Source organism: Manis pentadactyla, chromosome 2, assembly GCF_030020395.1.
Source record: "Manis pentadactyla isolate mManPen7 chromosome 2, mManPen7.hap1, whole genome shotgun sequence".
NCBI classification, from domain to species: Eukaryota; Metazoa; Chordata; class Mammalia; order Pholidota; family Manidae; genus Manis; species Manis pentadactyla.
This window is the reverse complement of record NC_080020.1, coordinates 20,553,170-20,570,520: the sequence shown is the minus strand read 5'-3', so window position 1 is coordinate 20,570,520 and position 17,351 is coordinate 20,553,170.

Sequence of the window (17,351 nt, the reverse complement as noted above, 5' to 3'; positions counted from 1 at the left end):
TTAAGCTTCAAAAGTATTTAGCTAAAAATATAAAGATAGCTTTTTAAAAAGGCATTAAAGTAGTTATGCAGTATTTCCATTATATTTCACCTCCTGCCTTTAACTTTAAATGAAATTGGATTTACTTTTTTAATATTAGATACCTACTAATACCATTGAGACATAAAAATTCTTATAATCCTTTATAAATGCACTGATGACAACTTAAGTGAAGGAAATGATTATTTTTTCTAGTAGTTTAAATATTTGTGTACTCTAGGATGTTTCCATTTCTTATGTCTCTACAGAACTTTTCATAAAGGGCCAAAAAGAATTTTGCAATAATATCTGGTAGCAAATGTGATCATGTCTTATCTTTAGATGGGAATGTAAATAAGTTATTTTTCCAAAGGCACTTGGAGTGGCAGAGTTAGAAGGAGTAAGATTTTTCATTATAGAGTTTAAGTGCCTAGAGGGGCTGATTGATTTCCAAAAAATTTGTTTCCATTGTTATGACGATTCAGTATTATTTCTCATAATCAAAATAAAAACAAAACCAAAAAACCTCATTTCTATTTTGTGCCATCCATTCAATTCCACCACCAAGACTTATTCTACCTCATAAATATTTCTTGATACTATAAATGCTCAGCATTATGTGAAGAGGAATAAGAAGCAGCTTCTATGTTTTTTCATGTGAGTTTAAGGTAGCTTCACTTGCCTCAAACAATCCACTCTATGGTCCTCCACATCTGTTACTTAGCTTGTAAAGCTAAAACAGATTTTATAAGGGAAGATGCTATTTTACAATCAGAACTTACGATCTTTATATTGCTTTTGATAAATATTGCCAGATTCCAATAAAGACTACACTCATTTGGTTATAATGGACAACAGCAGCCTTTAACCCTAACACATATATGATACACATCAAGATCAAGTGAAAAAAACAGTAACTACTGGCAATCCCTTTCACCTCCCACTTCCTTTTATGGTTCAGTTCACCCAGGCACACTTGGCTGAATGACTAAGAGAACTGCTGAGTGGGAAAACTTGGCCCTCCTATGTGCCTTATGATTTTCATAAAATTTATATGAATTGTTATTCCAAAATAGAACATGACTGCACATAAAACTTCATAACATAATGGAGAAAATGGTTTTATGCTAATTATGATTCTAATTTTGTGAAGAATTAACCCAAAATGACCCATAAGTTATAGTACCAGTATACAGAAGTGCTCTAATACATAGGTGTCAATCAACATTTCTCCATTAAATAAAAAATATTTGCTAAAATATGAGGCTAAGTTAGAGTGGTCCAGTGTGAGACAATTAGTGTCTGAACTAAAAACCAGGCAGTAGTAAATTAAAGGACTGATGGCAAAGATGTTGGAAAAAACTTGCCTGTCGTTGGTGACTGAGAGGCCTTGGCAGAGAAGAAAGAATAGAACATGATTTCAGTCTGTGTAACTATCACTGCCAAACAAAACCCCAGGGTGTTCATGTGGTTTTGTGAGGAAAATTCATGAGTCTGGTTTAGACATACTGAGTTTGGCAACATGAGACAAAATTAAAGCCTTAATAAGCAGGTGGAATTGCACACCAAACCTAGGGTCAGCTATTTACTGGATATGAAAAACTGGTAAGTCATTTCTTGATGAAATTGGGCTCTGAGGACATCAAGGCCTGGGATCTGACTACATCAAACTCTCCTTGGAGAGAAGACACCACAAAGCATCCCTCTCTACATGCACACACACACACACACACACACGCATACACATGCATATATACACACACACTTCCCTGTTCTGAATTCTGAAAAACTATTATATTCACGATGCTCAGTACTGTCCCCACCTGAGATAGCATGTACAGTATTTAATGACATTCCTGGAAATTTAAGAATTCCTGATGGCTGCCATGGGGCCATTAGAAGTCATCCCACTGCCCTCTGTAACTTCTAGTCCCTTTCACCTTCCAGGACGTCTTTGAAGCTTCCTGTTTGGTTTATTTTTAGGTTCCCATACTGGTACCCATTGATGCTGGAACTTGACCAAACTCAATGTTATAAGGCCCTACATTGTAGACATTGACCAGGTCACAGTGAGGAGCTGTGTGGCTGCCTATTCCAGTCCAGCTCCTCTGAACTCAGCATTCAGAAGGAATGCCAGGGGATGAGAATGTGGAGGAGGGGCAGTGGGGATGACACATCTGCATCGGTAGAGCTTAGACTGATCCCTAAGTACTACCATGCACACAAGTATGCCTTCCCCCTACATATTTTGTCTGTGAGATAATAGAGCTTTCTACTGAGGTCAAAGAGAGCCTGGGAAGCAAATTCTAGTGGGCACAGCTTTACAGCAAAGAAGGCAGTGCCAGATGTCTGTGACCTACAGAATCTGAGATGGAAAAGGCCTGTCAGAATAGCTCTGGGAACCCTTGAAAGCCAGCTAAGAGGCTTTAAAAAATGCAAAGATTCCAAGCAATGTGTCTTCTTTTGTGACATGTAATAATCAGATTAATATATCAGATCTGCTGACCGCAAGACTGGAATATATTTGTCTTTATTATCCTTTCTTTAATGCCATTCAGGCTGAATATTTCCTCTCCTTTGCTGTTCCTGGTACATGGGAATTTAAACATTCTTTCCCTAATTTAACAAATTATATAGTATATAAGGAGTAATAAGGATAAATGAGAAGTATACAGAGTCTTGTATTATATCTATCAGTCAAGAAATGTTGTTTCTTTATACCTTGATTGGAGTAATACATTTCCACTGGGGTCAGAAGGAATAGGGAATTTTACAAAACATAATGGAGCTCTTACTCTTCCCTTTCGTTTTCCTTCTGTTCTTGAGAAATTCAGCCTCAAAGACATTAGGTAAAGTGTCTGTAGGAGGAGAAACTGTGGGGTGGGGGGTCACAGTAGCCCATAATGGGCTGTCAAAGTTCAAATAAAGAGTGGCAACCTGGTATGGTATGAAGACCAAGCAGGGTGAGGAGGGCAATCAGGAGAGGGGTAGTTCACCACCAGAAGTCAGAGCATAAGCAGGAGAGAAGTGAGTCCTCAAGAATGTGGGGAAATTGGCATGGGGTCTAAGGGCCCAAGAGGGAGAGTAAGCAGTCTTTAGTAATAAGAGAGGATTTGTCTGCAATAACTGAAACTGTGTACATACAGTGAGACTGATCACATATATAAATAGCAAAACATATAAATAGCCCTGTTTCTCACCACCAAAAAAGGGCATTACAAACACAGAAAGGAAGAAAAAAAAATGAATCCTGTGGTGTTGGATTGGAATTAGAGAAATCAGAATGAACTCATAGCTTTCCATATACAAGATAGGTACACAAATAAACATAAAGGTAATTGTCTGTGATAATGTATGCTCTTAGATCTGTCCACTGGGAAGACCTGGGAGCATGATACCACAATAGCAATGAACACCCCCTACTACCCAGATATTGCTTTCTCGACACCACTTTCCATTAAAACAAGTAAGGGCTGGTTCCAAGGCTAAGGCAGGGTAAATACACATTGACTCTAAAATGTACCACAAAACAAACAACAGATAGATAGATACATGCATACATAAATACATACATACATACATAGACAGAGAGACAAATGAATGCATGAATAAATAAATAAATAAATACATACACAAAGAAAGAAAGAAAGCAGCAGACCAGTTTTAAAATGACACGTGCAAACCTATGTTTATCACAGCGCTATTCACTATAACCAATCTACAATTATATGAGCAACATAGTTACTAGACTGCCCAGATCAAGTCCCCCCAACATGCCCCATTACAGTCACTGTACATCAGCATAGTAAGATGCTATACTATCACTACTTGACTTTTCTGTACTATACTGACTTAGCTGTGGGACCTCACCACAACATTATGTGAGCTAATCATAATGCCCCTTTCCACCCTTCTCCCTCCCTTCCCAGTCAGCCTTCCTAGGCCCTTACTCCTTGGTAAATTGGTCACAGGGGGAGTCTAGTAAACATACTGTTACTCAAGTAGTTGTAGACTAATGATAAATAAAAAAAGAAAAAATAAGTAAGTACATAAATGAATACATAAATACATACAAACATTAAAAATAATTGAATGAAGCAGCCCAGTTAATTACAGACATTTGCACCCCTATGTTTATCACAGCACTATTCAAAATAGCCAAGGTAAGTGTCCATCAAAAGATGAACAGTGGAGTATTATTCTGCTAGATGAAGAAAACAAATCCTACCATTTACAACAACATGGATGGAATAGAAGGTATTATGCTCAGTGAAGTAAGCCACACAGAGAAATACAAGTATCAAATGATTTCACTAACATCTGGAGATGGAGAAAGAAGAGAACCTGAATGAAAAAAACAGCACCAGATTCACAGAACCAAAGAATGGACTAACCGTTAACAAAGGGAAAGGGACTGGGGTGGATAGTTGGGAATGGAGGGATAAGGGGAGAGGGAAAGAAAGTGCACATTATGATTGGCATGTATAATGTGGGAGGGCTGTACAACACAGAGAAGACAAGTGATTCTACAGTGTCTTACTATGGTCATGGACAGTGACTGCAAAGGGGTATCTGGGGGCATCTTCGTAATGGGGGGAATCTAATAAACATAATGTTACTCATCTAATTGTATATTAATGACAGAAAGATAGATAGGCATATAGATAGATAGATAACAAATGAATGAATGAATGAATACATACATACACACATACAGAAAGAAAGAAAGAAAGAAAGAAAGAAAGAAAGAAAGAAAGAATGTAGCAGCCCAGTTTAAGAAAGACATGTGCACACCTATGTTTATCACAGCACTATTCACAATAGCCAAGCTAAGTATCCATCAGAAGATGAAGAGGGCAATATTATTCAGCCATAATGAAAAAAACAAATGCTACCATTTACAGCAACACGGAGAGAGCTAGAGGGTATTATACTCAGTGAAATAACAAACGCAGAGAAAGAAAAGCATCAAATGATTTCACTCACCTGTGAAGTATCAGAAAAAAGAGAAAGAGTGAAGGAAAAAGACAGGAGCAGCCTCACTGAACACAAAAATGGACTCACGGTTACAAAAGGGAATGTGACTGAGGAGGATGGGTTGGAAGGGAGGGAAGAGAGGGAAAATGGGGCATTATGAGTAGCACACATAATGTGGGCAGGCGGCAGGTATGGTCAAGGCAGTATAACACAGCCAAGATCAGTAGTGCTTCTACAGCATATTCCTGGGCTGATGGACAGTGACTCTTATGGGCTATGTGGTGGGGAACTGATAATGGGGGTAGTCTTGTAACCATAATGTTGCGCATGGAACTGTTTTGTACTGACACCAACATAAAAAGAAACACACAGTACCTTGTGTCTGGATTCCATTTTTACCTGATGCTGTCAAGTTGGTCAGTGTCCACCTCACCAGAATCACAGCTGCTCCTCTAAGCATATACATTCTGTCTCTAGGAAAGAGGCACCACTGTGACATCATGGAATTTCCAGGCAACAGTGCTGCTCTTGCAAACTCCAACCCCATGGCGGGCACTGCCCAGCCGTGGGGAGCTGCATCACAAGATGAACAGGGAATATTATTCACCATATAAATAATGATTTCACTCGTGATTGGAGTATCAGAACAAAGAAAAAACTGAAGGACAAAACATGAGCAGTCTCAAAGAAACCAGGAAGGGACTACAAGTTACCAAAGGGAAAGAAACCAGGGTGGATAGTTAGGAAAGGAGGGATAAAGGGAGAGGGAAAGAAAGTGTGCTTTACGATTAGTATGTATAATGTGGGAGAGGGGATCACAGGAAGGGCTGTACAACACAGAGAAGACAAGTAGTGATTCTAAAGTGTCTTACTATGCTCATGGACAGTGACTGCCATGGGGTATCTGCAGTGAATCTTCGTGATCGGGGGAGTCAAGTAAATATAATGTTACTCATGCAATTGTATAATAATGACAGATAGATAGGCAGTTAGATAGATGGAAAGACAGATAAATAAATGAATGCATAAATAAATAAATAAATACATACATACATATAAAGGAAGACAGAAAGAAAGTAAGAGTGATAGAGAGACTGAAAAATAGACAGACTGATAGATAGATAGATGGAAAGACAGATGAATGAATACATGACTAAATAAATACATACATGAGAGGTAGGAAGGAAGGAAGGAAGGAAGGAAGGAAGGCACCAGCCCAGATTTAAAAATCTACAATTATATGAGCTACATGATGGTTACTACACTCCCCAGATCAAGTCCACGCAACATACTCCATTACAGTCAGTGTCCATCAGCTTAGCAAGATGCTACAGAATCACTACTTAAACTCTCTGTACTATACTGATTTTCCCGTGGGACCTCCCCACACACAATGTGAGCGGAACATAATACGCTCTGTACAACCTTCTCCCTCCCTTCCCAACCAGCTTTCCTAGTTCTTTACTTTCATAAATAAGTGATGTGGAGGGTCAAGTAAACATAATGCTACTCATGTAGTTGTAGACTAATGATAAATAAACAATAAGTAAGTAAGTACATACATGAATACATACATAACAAATAAATAATAGAAAACAGCAGACCAGTTTAGAAGAGACATGTGCACCCCTATGTTTATCACAGCACTATACACAATAGCCAATTTAAGTGTCCACCAGTAGATGAACAGTGGAATATTATTCAGCCAGATGAAGAAAACCAATCCAACCATTTACAACAACATGGATGGAGCTAGAGGGTATTATGCTCAGTGAAATAAGCCACGCAGAAAACAAAAAATGTCAAATGATTTCACTCACCTATGGAGCATAAAAAAAAGAAAGAGAGTGAAAGAACAAGACAGTAGTAGCCTCACCGAACCCAGGAATGGACTCACGGTTACGAACGGGAATGTGACTGAGGAGGATGGGTTGGAAAGGAGAGAAGAGAGGGAAAATGGGGCATTACGAGTAGCACACATAATGTGGACAGGCGGCAGGTATGGTCAAGGCAGTATAACACAGCAAAGATCAGTAGCACTTATACAGCATATTCCTGGGCTGATGGACATTGACTCTTAAGGGCTATGTGCAGGGGGGACTTGGTAATGGGGGTAGTCTAACAACCATAATGTTGCTCATGGAACTGTTTAGTACTGACACCAAAATAAAAGGAAACACACAGTACCTGGGGTCTGGATTCTATTTTTACCTGATGCTGTCAAGTTGGTCAGTGTCCACCTCACCAGAATCACAGCTGCTCCTCTGAGCATACACATTCTGTCTCTAGGAAAGAGGCACGACTGTGACATCATGGAATTTCCAGGCAACAGTGCTGCTCTTGCAAAGTCCACCCCCATGGCGGGCACTGCCCAGCCGTGGGGAGCTGCATCACAAGATGAACAGGGAATATTATTCACCATATAAATAATGATTTCACTCGTGATTGGAGTATGAGAACAAAGAAAAAACTGAAGGAGTAAACATGAGCAGTCTCACAGAAACCAGGAATGGACTACAAGTTACCAAACGGAAAGAGACCTTTGTGGATAGTTGGGAAAGGAGGGATAAAGGGAGAGGGAAAGAAAGTGTGCTTTACGATTAGTATGTATAATGTGGGAGGGGGGTTCACAGGGAGGGCTGTACAACACAGAGAAGAAAAGTAGTGATTCTACAGTGTCTTACTATGCTCATGGACAGTGACTGCAATGGGGTATCTGCCGTGAATCTTCGTGATCGGAGGAGACAAGTAAATATAATGTTACTCATGCAATTGTATAATAATGACAGATAGATAGGTAGTTAGATAGATGGAAAGACAGACAAATAAATGAATGCATAAATAAATAAATAAATAAATGTATACTTATATAGGAAGACAGAAAGAAAGTTAGAATGATAGAGAGACTGAAAAATAGACAGATAGATAGATGGATAAATAGATAGATACATAGATAGAAAGACACATGAATGAATACATGACTAAATAAATACATACATGAGAGGAAGGAAGGAAGGAAGGAAGGAAGAAAGGCACCAGCCCAGATTTAAAAATCTACAATTATATGAGCTACATGATGGTTACTACACTACCCAGATCAAGTCCACGCAACATTCTCCATTACAGTCAGTGTCCATCAGCTTAGCAAGAAGCTACAGAATCACTACTTAAACTCTCTGTACTATACTGACTTTCCCGTGGGACCTCCCCACACATAATGTGAGCTGAACATAATGCCCCCTGTACACCCTTCTCCCTCCCTTCCCAACCAGCCTTCCTAGTTCCTTACTTTCATAATTTAGTGATGGGGAGCATCAAGTAAACATAATGTTACTCATGTAGTTGTAGACTAATGATAAATAAACAATAAGTAAGTACGTACATGAATACATACATAAAAAATAAATAATAGAATACAGCAGACCAGTTTAGAAGAGACATGTGCACCCCTATGTTTATCACAGCCCCATACACAATAGCCAAGGTAAGTGTCCATCAGTAGATGAACAGTGGAATATTATTCAGCCAGATGAAGAAAACCAATCCTACCATTTACAACAACATGGATGGAGCTAGAGGGTATTATGCTGAGTGAAATAAGCCACGCAGAAAACAAAAAGTGTCAAATGATTTCACTCAACTATGGAGTATAAAAAAAAGAAGGAGAGTGAAAGAACAAGACAGTAGTAGCCTCACCGAACCCAGGAATGGACTCACGGTTACGAACGGGAATGTGACTGAGGAGGATGGGTTGGAAAGGAGAGAAGAGAGGGAAAATGGGGCATTACGAGTAGCACACATAATGTGGGCAGGCGGCAGGTATGGTCAAGGCAGTATAACACAGCAAAGATCAGTAGCACTTCTACAGCATATTCCTGGGCTGATGGACATTGACTCTTAAGGGCTATGTGCGGGTAATGGGGGTAGTCTAACAACCATAATGATGCTAATGGAACTGTTTAGTACTGACACCAAAGTAAAAGGAAACACACAGTACCTGGGGTCTGGATTCCATTTTTACCTGATGCTGTCAAGTTGGTCAGTGTCTACTTCTCCAGAATCACAGCTGCTCCTCTAAGCATACACATTCTGTCTCTAGGAAAGAGGCACGACTGTGACATCATGGAATTTCCAGGCAACAGTGCTGCTCTTGCAAACTCCACCCCCATGGCGGGCACTGCCCAGCCGTGGGGAGCTGCATCACAAGATGAACAGGGAATATTATTCACCATATAAATAATGATTTCACTCGTGATTGGAGTATCAGAACAAAGAAAAAACTGAAGGAGAAAACATGAGCAGTCTCACAGAAACCAGGAATGGACTACAAGTTACCAAACGGAAAGAGACCTTTGTGGATAGTCGGCAAAGAAGGGAAAAAGGGAGAGGGAAAGAATGTGTGCTTTACGATTAGCATGTATAATGTGGGAGGTTGGGTCACAGGGAGGGCTGTACAACACAGAGAAGACAAGTAGTGATTCTACAGTGTCTTACTATGATCATGGACAGGGACTGCAATGGGGTATCTGCCGTAAATCTTCGTGATCGGGGGAGACAAGTAAATATAATGTTACTCATGCAATTGTATAATAATGACAGATAGATAGGTAGTTAGATAGATGGAAAGACAGATAAATAAATGAAAGCATAAATAAATAAATAAATGAATACTTATAAAGGAAGACAGAAAGAAAGTTAGATTGATAGAGAGACTGAAAAATAGACAGATAGATGGATAAATAGATAGATACATAGATAGAAAGACAGATGAATGAATACATGACTAAATAAATACATACATGAGAGGAAGGAAGGAAGGAAGAAAGGCACCAGCCCAGATTTAAAAATCTACAATTATATGAGCTACATGATGGTTACTACACTCCCCAGATCAAGTCCACGCAACATACTCCATTACAGTCAGTGTCCATCAGCTTAGCAAGATGCTACAGAATCACTACTTAAACTCTCTGTACTATACTGACTTTCCGTGGGACCTCCCCACACAAAATGTGAGCTGAACATAATACCCCCTGTACACCCTTTTCTCTCCCTTCCCAACCAGCCTTCCTAGTTCCTTACTTTCATAATTCAGTGATGGGGAGCGTCAAGTAAACATAATGTTACTCATGTAGTTGTAGACTAATGATAAATAGACAATAAGTAAGTACATACATGAATACATACATAAAAAATAAATAAAAGAATACAGCAGACCTGTTTAGAACAGAGATGTGCACCCCTATGTTTATCACAGCACTATACACAATAGCCAAGGTAAGTGTCCATCAGTAGATGAACAGTGGAATATTATTCAGCCAGATGAAGAAAACCAATCCTACCATTTACAACAACATGGATGGAGCTAGAGGGTATTATGCTCAGTGAAATAAGCCACGCAGAAAACAAAAAGTGTCAAATGATTTCACTCACCTATGGAGTATAAAAAAAAGAAAGAGAGTGAAAGAACAAGACAGTAGTAGCCTCACCGAACCCAGGAATGGACTCATGGTTACGAACGGGAATGTGACTGAGGAGGATGGGTTGGAAAGGAGAGAAGAGAGGGAAAATGGGGCATTACGAGTAGCACACATAATGTGGACAGGCGGCAGGTATGGTCAAGGCAGTATAACACAGCAAAGATCAGTAGCACTTCTACAGCATATTCCTGGGCTGATGGACATTGACTCTTAATGGCTATGTGCGGGGGGGACTTGGTAATGGGGGTAGTCTAACAACCACAATGTTGCTCATGGAACTGTTTAATACTGACACCAAAGTAAAAGGAAACACACAGTACCTGGGGTCTGGATTCCATTTTTACCTGATGCTGTCAAGTTGGTCAGTGTCCACCTCACCAGAATCACAGCTGCTCCTCTAAGCATACACATTCTGTCTCTAGGAAAGAGGCACCACTGTGACATCATGGAATTTCCAGGCAACAGTGCTGCTCTTGCAAACTCCACCCCCATGGCGGGCACTGCCCAGCCGTGGGGAGCTGCATCACAAGATGAACAGGGAATATTATTCACCATATAAATAATGATTTCACTCATGATTGGAGTATCAGAAGAATGAAAAAACTGAAGGAGAAAACATGAGCAGTCTCACAGAAACCAGGAATGGACTACAAGTTACCAAACGGAAAGAGACCTTTGTGGATAGTTGGGAAAGGAGGGATAAAGGGAGAGGGATAGAAAGTGTGCTTTACGATTAGCATGTATAATGTGGGAGGGGGGGTCACAGGGAGGGCTGTACAACACAGAGAAGACAAGTAGTGATTCTACAGTGTCTTACTATGATCATGGACAGTGACTGCAAAGAGGTATCTGCCGTGAATCTTCGTGATCGGGGGAGACAAGTAAATATAATGTTACTCATGCAATTGTATAATAATGACAAATAGATAGGTAGTTAGATAGATGGAAAGACAGATAAATAAATGAAAGCATAAATAAATAAATAAATGAATACTTTTAAAGGAAGACAGAAAGAAACTTAGAATGATAGAGAGACTGAAAAATAGACAGATAGATAGATGGATAAATAGATAGATACATAGATAGAAAGACAGATGAATGAATACTTGACTAAATAAATACATACATAAGAGGAAGGAAGGAAGGAAGAAAGGCACCAGCCCAGATTTAAAAATCTACAATTATATGAGCTACATGATGGTTACTACACTCCCCAGATCAAGTCCACGCAACATACTCCATTACAGTCAGTGTCCATCAGCTTAGCAAGATGCTACAGAATCACTACTTAAACTCTCTGTACTATACTGACTTTCCCGTGCTACCTACCCACATATAATGTGAGCTGAACATAATGCCCCCTGTACACCCTTCTCACTCCCTTCCCAACCAGCTTTCCTAGTTCCTTACTTTCATAATTCAGTGATGGGGAGCGTCAAGTAAACATAATGTTACTCATGTAGTTGTAGACTAATGATAAATAAACAATAAGTAAGTACGTACATGAATATATACATAAAAAATAAATAATAGAATACAGCAGACCAGTTTAGAAGAGACATGTGCACCCCTATGTTTATCACAGCCCCATACACAATAGCCAAGTTAAGTGTCCATCAGGAGATGAACAGTGGAATATTATTCAGCCAGATGAAGAAAACCAATCCTACCATTGACAACAACATGGATGGAGCTAGAGGGTATTATGCTCAGTGAAATAAGCCACGCAGAAAACAAAAAGTGTCAAATGATTTCACTCACCTATGGAGTATAGAAAAAAGAAAGAGAGTGAAAGAACAAGACAGTAGTAGCCTCACCGAACCCAGGAATGGACTCACGGTTACGAACGGGAATGTGACTGAGGAGGATGGGTTGGAAAGGAGAGAAGAGAGGGAAAATGGGGCATTACGAGCAGCACACATAAAGTGGGCAGGCGGCAGGTATGGTCAAGGCAGTATAACACAGCAAAGATCAGTAGCACTTCTACAGCATATTCCTGGGCTGATGGACATTGACTCTTAAGGGCTATGTGCGGGGAGGACTTGGTAATTGGGGTAGTCTAACAACCACAATGTTGCTCATGGAACTGTTTAGTACTGACACCAAAATAAAAGGAAACACACAGTACCTGGTGTCTGGATTCCATTATTACCTGATGCTGTCAAGTTGGTCAGTGTCCACCTCACCAGAATCACAGCTGCTCCTCTAAGCATACACATTCTGTCTCTAGGAAAGAGGCACCACTGTGACATCATGGAATTTCCAGGCAACAGTGCTGCTCTTGCAAACTCCACCCCATTGGTGGGCACTGCCCAGCCGTGGGGAGCTGCATCACAAGATGAACAGGGAATATTATTCACCATGTAAATAATGATTTCACTCGTGATTGGAGTATCAGAACAAAGAAAAAACTGAAGGAGAAAACATGAGCAGTCTCACAGAAATCAGGAATGGACTACAAGTTACCAAACGGAAAGAGACCTTTGTGGATAGTTGTGAAAGGAGGGATAAAGGGAGAGGGAAAGAAAGTGTGCTTTACGATTAGCATGTATAATGTGGGAGAGAGGGTCACAGGGAGGGCTGTACAACACAGAGAAGACAAGTAGTGATTCTACAGTGTCTTACTATGATCATGGACAGTGACTGCAATGGGGTATCTGCCGTAAATCTTCGTGATCGGGGGAGACAAGTAAATATAATGTTACTCATGCAATTGTATAATAAAGACAGATAGATAGGTAGTTAGATAGATGGAAAGACAGATAAATAAATGAATGTATAAATAAATAAATAAATAAATGTATACTTATAAAGGAAGACAGAAAGAAAGTTAGAATGATAGAGAGACTGAAAAATAGACAGATAGATAGATGGATAAATAGATAGATACATAGATAGAAAGACAGATGAATGAATACATGACTAAATAAATACATACATGAGAGGAAGGAAGGAAGGAAGGAAGGAAGAAAGGCACCAGCCCAGATTTAAAAATCTACAATTATATGAGCTACATGATGGTTACTACACTCCCCAGATCAAGTCCACGCAACATATTCCATTACAGTCAGTGTCCATCAGCTTAGCAAGATGCTATAGAATCAATACTTAAACTCTCTGTACTATACTGACTTTACCGTGGGACCTCCCCACACATAATGTGAGCTGAACATAATGCCCCCTGTAGACCCTTCTCCCTCCCTTCCCAACCAGCCTTCCTAAATCCTTACTTACATAATTCAGTGATGGGGAGCGTCAAGTAAACATAATGATACTCATGTAGTTGTAGACTAATGATAAATAAACAATAAGTAAGGAAGTACATACATGAATACATACATAAAAAATAAATAATAGAATACAGCAGACCAGTTTAGAAGAGACATGTGCACCCCTATGTTTATCACAGCACTATACACAATAGCCAAGGTAAGTGTCCATCAGTAGATGAACAGTGGAATATTATTCAGCCAGATGAAGAAAACCAATCCTACCATTGACAACAACATGGATGGAGCTAGAGGGTATTATGCTCAGTGAAATAAGCCACGCAGAAAACAAAAAGTGTCAAATGATTTCACTCACCTATGGAGTATAAAAAAAAGAAAGAGAGTGAAAGAACAAGACAGTACTAGCCTCACCGAACCCAGGAATGGACTCACGGCTACGAACGGGAATGTGACTGAGGAGGATGGGTTGGAAAGGAGAGAAGAGAGGGAAAATGGGGCATTACGAGTAGCACACATAATGTGGACAGGCGGCAGGTATGGTCAAGGCAGTATAACACAGCAAAGATCAGTAGCACTTCTACAGCATATTCCTGGGCTGATGGACATTGACTCTTAAGGGCTATGTGCGGGGGGGACTTGGTAATGGGGGTAGTCTAACAACCACAATGTTGCTCATGGAACTGTTTACTACTGACACCAAAATAAAAGGAAACACACAGTACCTGGGGTATGGATTCCATTTTTACCTGATGCTGTCAAGTTGGTCAGTGTCCACCTCACCAGAATCACAGTTGCTACTTTTAGCATAAACATTCTGTCTCTAGGAAAGAGGCACCACTGTGACATCATGGAATTTCTAGGCAACAGAGCTGCTCTTTGCAAACTCCACCCCCATGGCGGGCACTGCCCAGCCGTGGGGAGCTGCATCACAAGATGAACAGGGAATATTATTCACCATATAAATAATGATTTCACTCGTGATTGGAGTATCAGAACAAAGAAAAAACTGAAGGAGAAAACATGAGCAGTCTCACAGAAACCAGGAATGGACTACAAGTTACCAAACGGAAAGAGACCTTTGTGGATAGTTGGGAAAGGAGGGATAAAGGGAGAGGGAAAGAAAGTGTGCTTTACGATTAGCATGTATAATGTGGGAGGTTGGGTCACAGGGAGGGCTGTACAACACAGAGAAGACAAGTAGTGATTCTACAGTGTCTTACTATGATCATGGACAGTGACTGCAATGAATCTTCGTGATCGGGGGAGACAAGTAAATATAATGTTACTCATGCAATTGTATAATAATGACAGATAGATAGGTAGTTAGATAGATGGAAAGACAGATAAATAAATGAAAGCATAAATAAATAAATAAATGAATACTTTTAAAGGAAGACAGAAAGAAAGTTAGAATGATAGAGAGACTGAAAAATAGACAGATAGATAGATGGATAAATAGATAGATACATAGATAGAAAGACAGATGAATGAATACTTGACTAAATAAATACATACATGAGAGGAAGGAACGAAGGAAGGAAGGAAGAAAGGCACCAGCCCAGATTTAAAAATCTACAATTATATGAGCTACATGATGGTTACTACACTCCCCAGATCAAGTCCACGCAACATACTAAATTACAGTCACTGTCCATCAGCTTAGAAAGATGCTACAGAATCACTACTTAAACTCTCTGTACTATACTGACTTTCCCGTGCGACCTCCCCACACATAATGTGAGCTGAACATAATGACCCCTGTACACCCTTCTCCCTCCCTTCCCAACCAGCCTTCCTAGTTCCTTACTTTCATAATTCAGTGATGGGGAGCGTCAAGTAAACATAATGTTACTCATGTAGTTGTAGACTAATGATAAATAAACAATAAGTAAGTACATACATGAATACATACATAAAAAATAAATAATAGAATACAGCAGACCAGTTTAGAAGAGACATGTGCACCCCTATGTTTATCACAGCACTATACACAATAGCCAAGGTAAGTGTCCATCAGTAGATGAACAGTGGAATATTATTCAGCCAGATGAAGAAAACCAATCCTACCATTGACAACAACATGGATGGAGCTAGAGGGTATTATGCTCAGTGAAATAAGCCACGCAGAAAACAAGTGTCAAATGATTTCACTCACCTATGGAGTATAAAAAAAAGAAAGAGAGTGAAAGAACAAGACAGTAGTAGCCTCACCGAACCCAGGAATGGACTCACGGTTACGAACGGGAATGTGACTGAGGAGGATGGGTTGGAAAGGAGAGAAGAGAGGGAAAATGGGGCATTACGAGTAGCACACATAATGTGGGCAGGCGGCAGGTATGGTCAAGGCAGTATAACACAGCAAAGATCAATAGCAATTCTACAGCATATTCCTGGGCTGCTGGACATTGACTCTTAAGGGCTATGTGCAGGGGGGACTTGGTAATGGGGGTAGTCTAACAACCACAATGTTGCTCAAGGAACTGTTTAGTACTGACACCAAAATAAAAGGAAACACACAGTACCTGGGGTCTGGATTCCAATTTTACCTGATGCTGTCAAGTTGGTCAGTGTCCACCTCACCAGAATCACATCTGCTCCTCTAAGCATACACATTCTGCCTCTAGGAAAGAGGCACCACTGTGACATCATGGAATTTCCAGGCAACAGTGCTGCTCTTGCAAACTCCACCCCCATGGCGGGCACTGCCCAGCCGTGGGGAGCTGCATCACAAGATGAACAGGGAATATTATTCACCATGTAAATAATGATTTCACTCGTGATTGGAGTATCAGAACAAAGAAAAAACTGAAGGAGAAAACATGAGCAGTCTCACAGAAACCAGGAATGGACTACAAGTTACCAAACGGAAAGAGACCTTTGTGGATAGTTGGGAAAGGAGGGAAAAAGGGAGAGGGAAAGAAAGTGTGCTTTACGATTAGCATGTATAATGTGGGAGGTTGGGTCACAGGGAGGGCTGTACAACACAGAGAAGACAAGTAGTGATTCTACAGTGTCTTACTATGCTCATGGACAGTGACTGCAATGGGGTATCTGCCGTGAATCTTCGTGATCGGGGAAGACAAGTAAATATAATGTTACTCATGCAATTGTATAATAATGACAGATAGATAGGTAGTTAGATAGATGGAAAGACAGATAAATAAATGAAAGCATAAATAAATAAATAAATAAATACTTATAAAGGAAGACAGAAAGAAAGTTAGAATGATAGAGAGACTAAAAAATAGACAGATAGATAGATGGATAAATAGGTAGATACATAGATAGAAAGACAGATGAATGAATACATGACTAAATAAATACATACATGAGAGGAAGGAAGGAAGGAAGGAAGGCACCAGCCCAGATTTAAAAATCTACAATTATATGAGCTACATGATGGTTACTACACTCCCCAGATCAAGTCCACGCAACATACTCCATTACAGTCACTGTCCATCAGCTTAGAAAGATGCTACAGAATCACTACTTAAACTCTCTGTACTATACTGACTTTCCCGTGGGACCACCCCACATATAATGTGAGCTGAACATAATGCCCCCTGTATACCCTTCTCCCTCCCTTCCCAACCAGCCTTCCTAGTTCCTTACTTTCATAATTCAGTGATGGGGAGCGTCAAGTAAA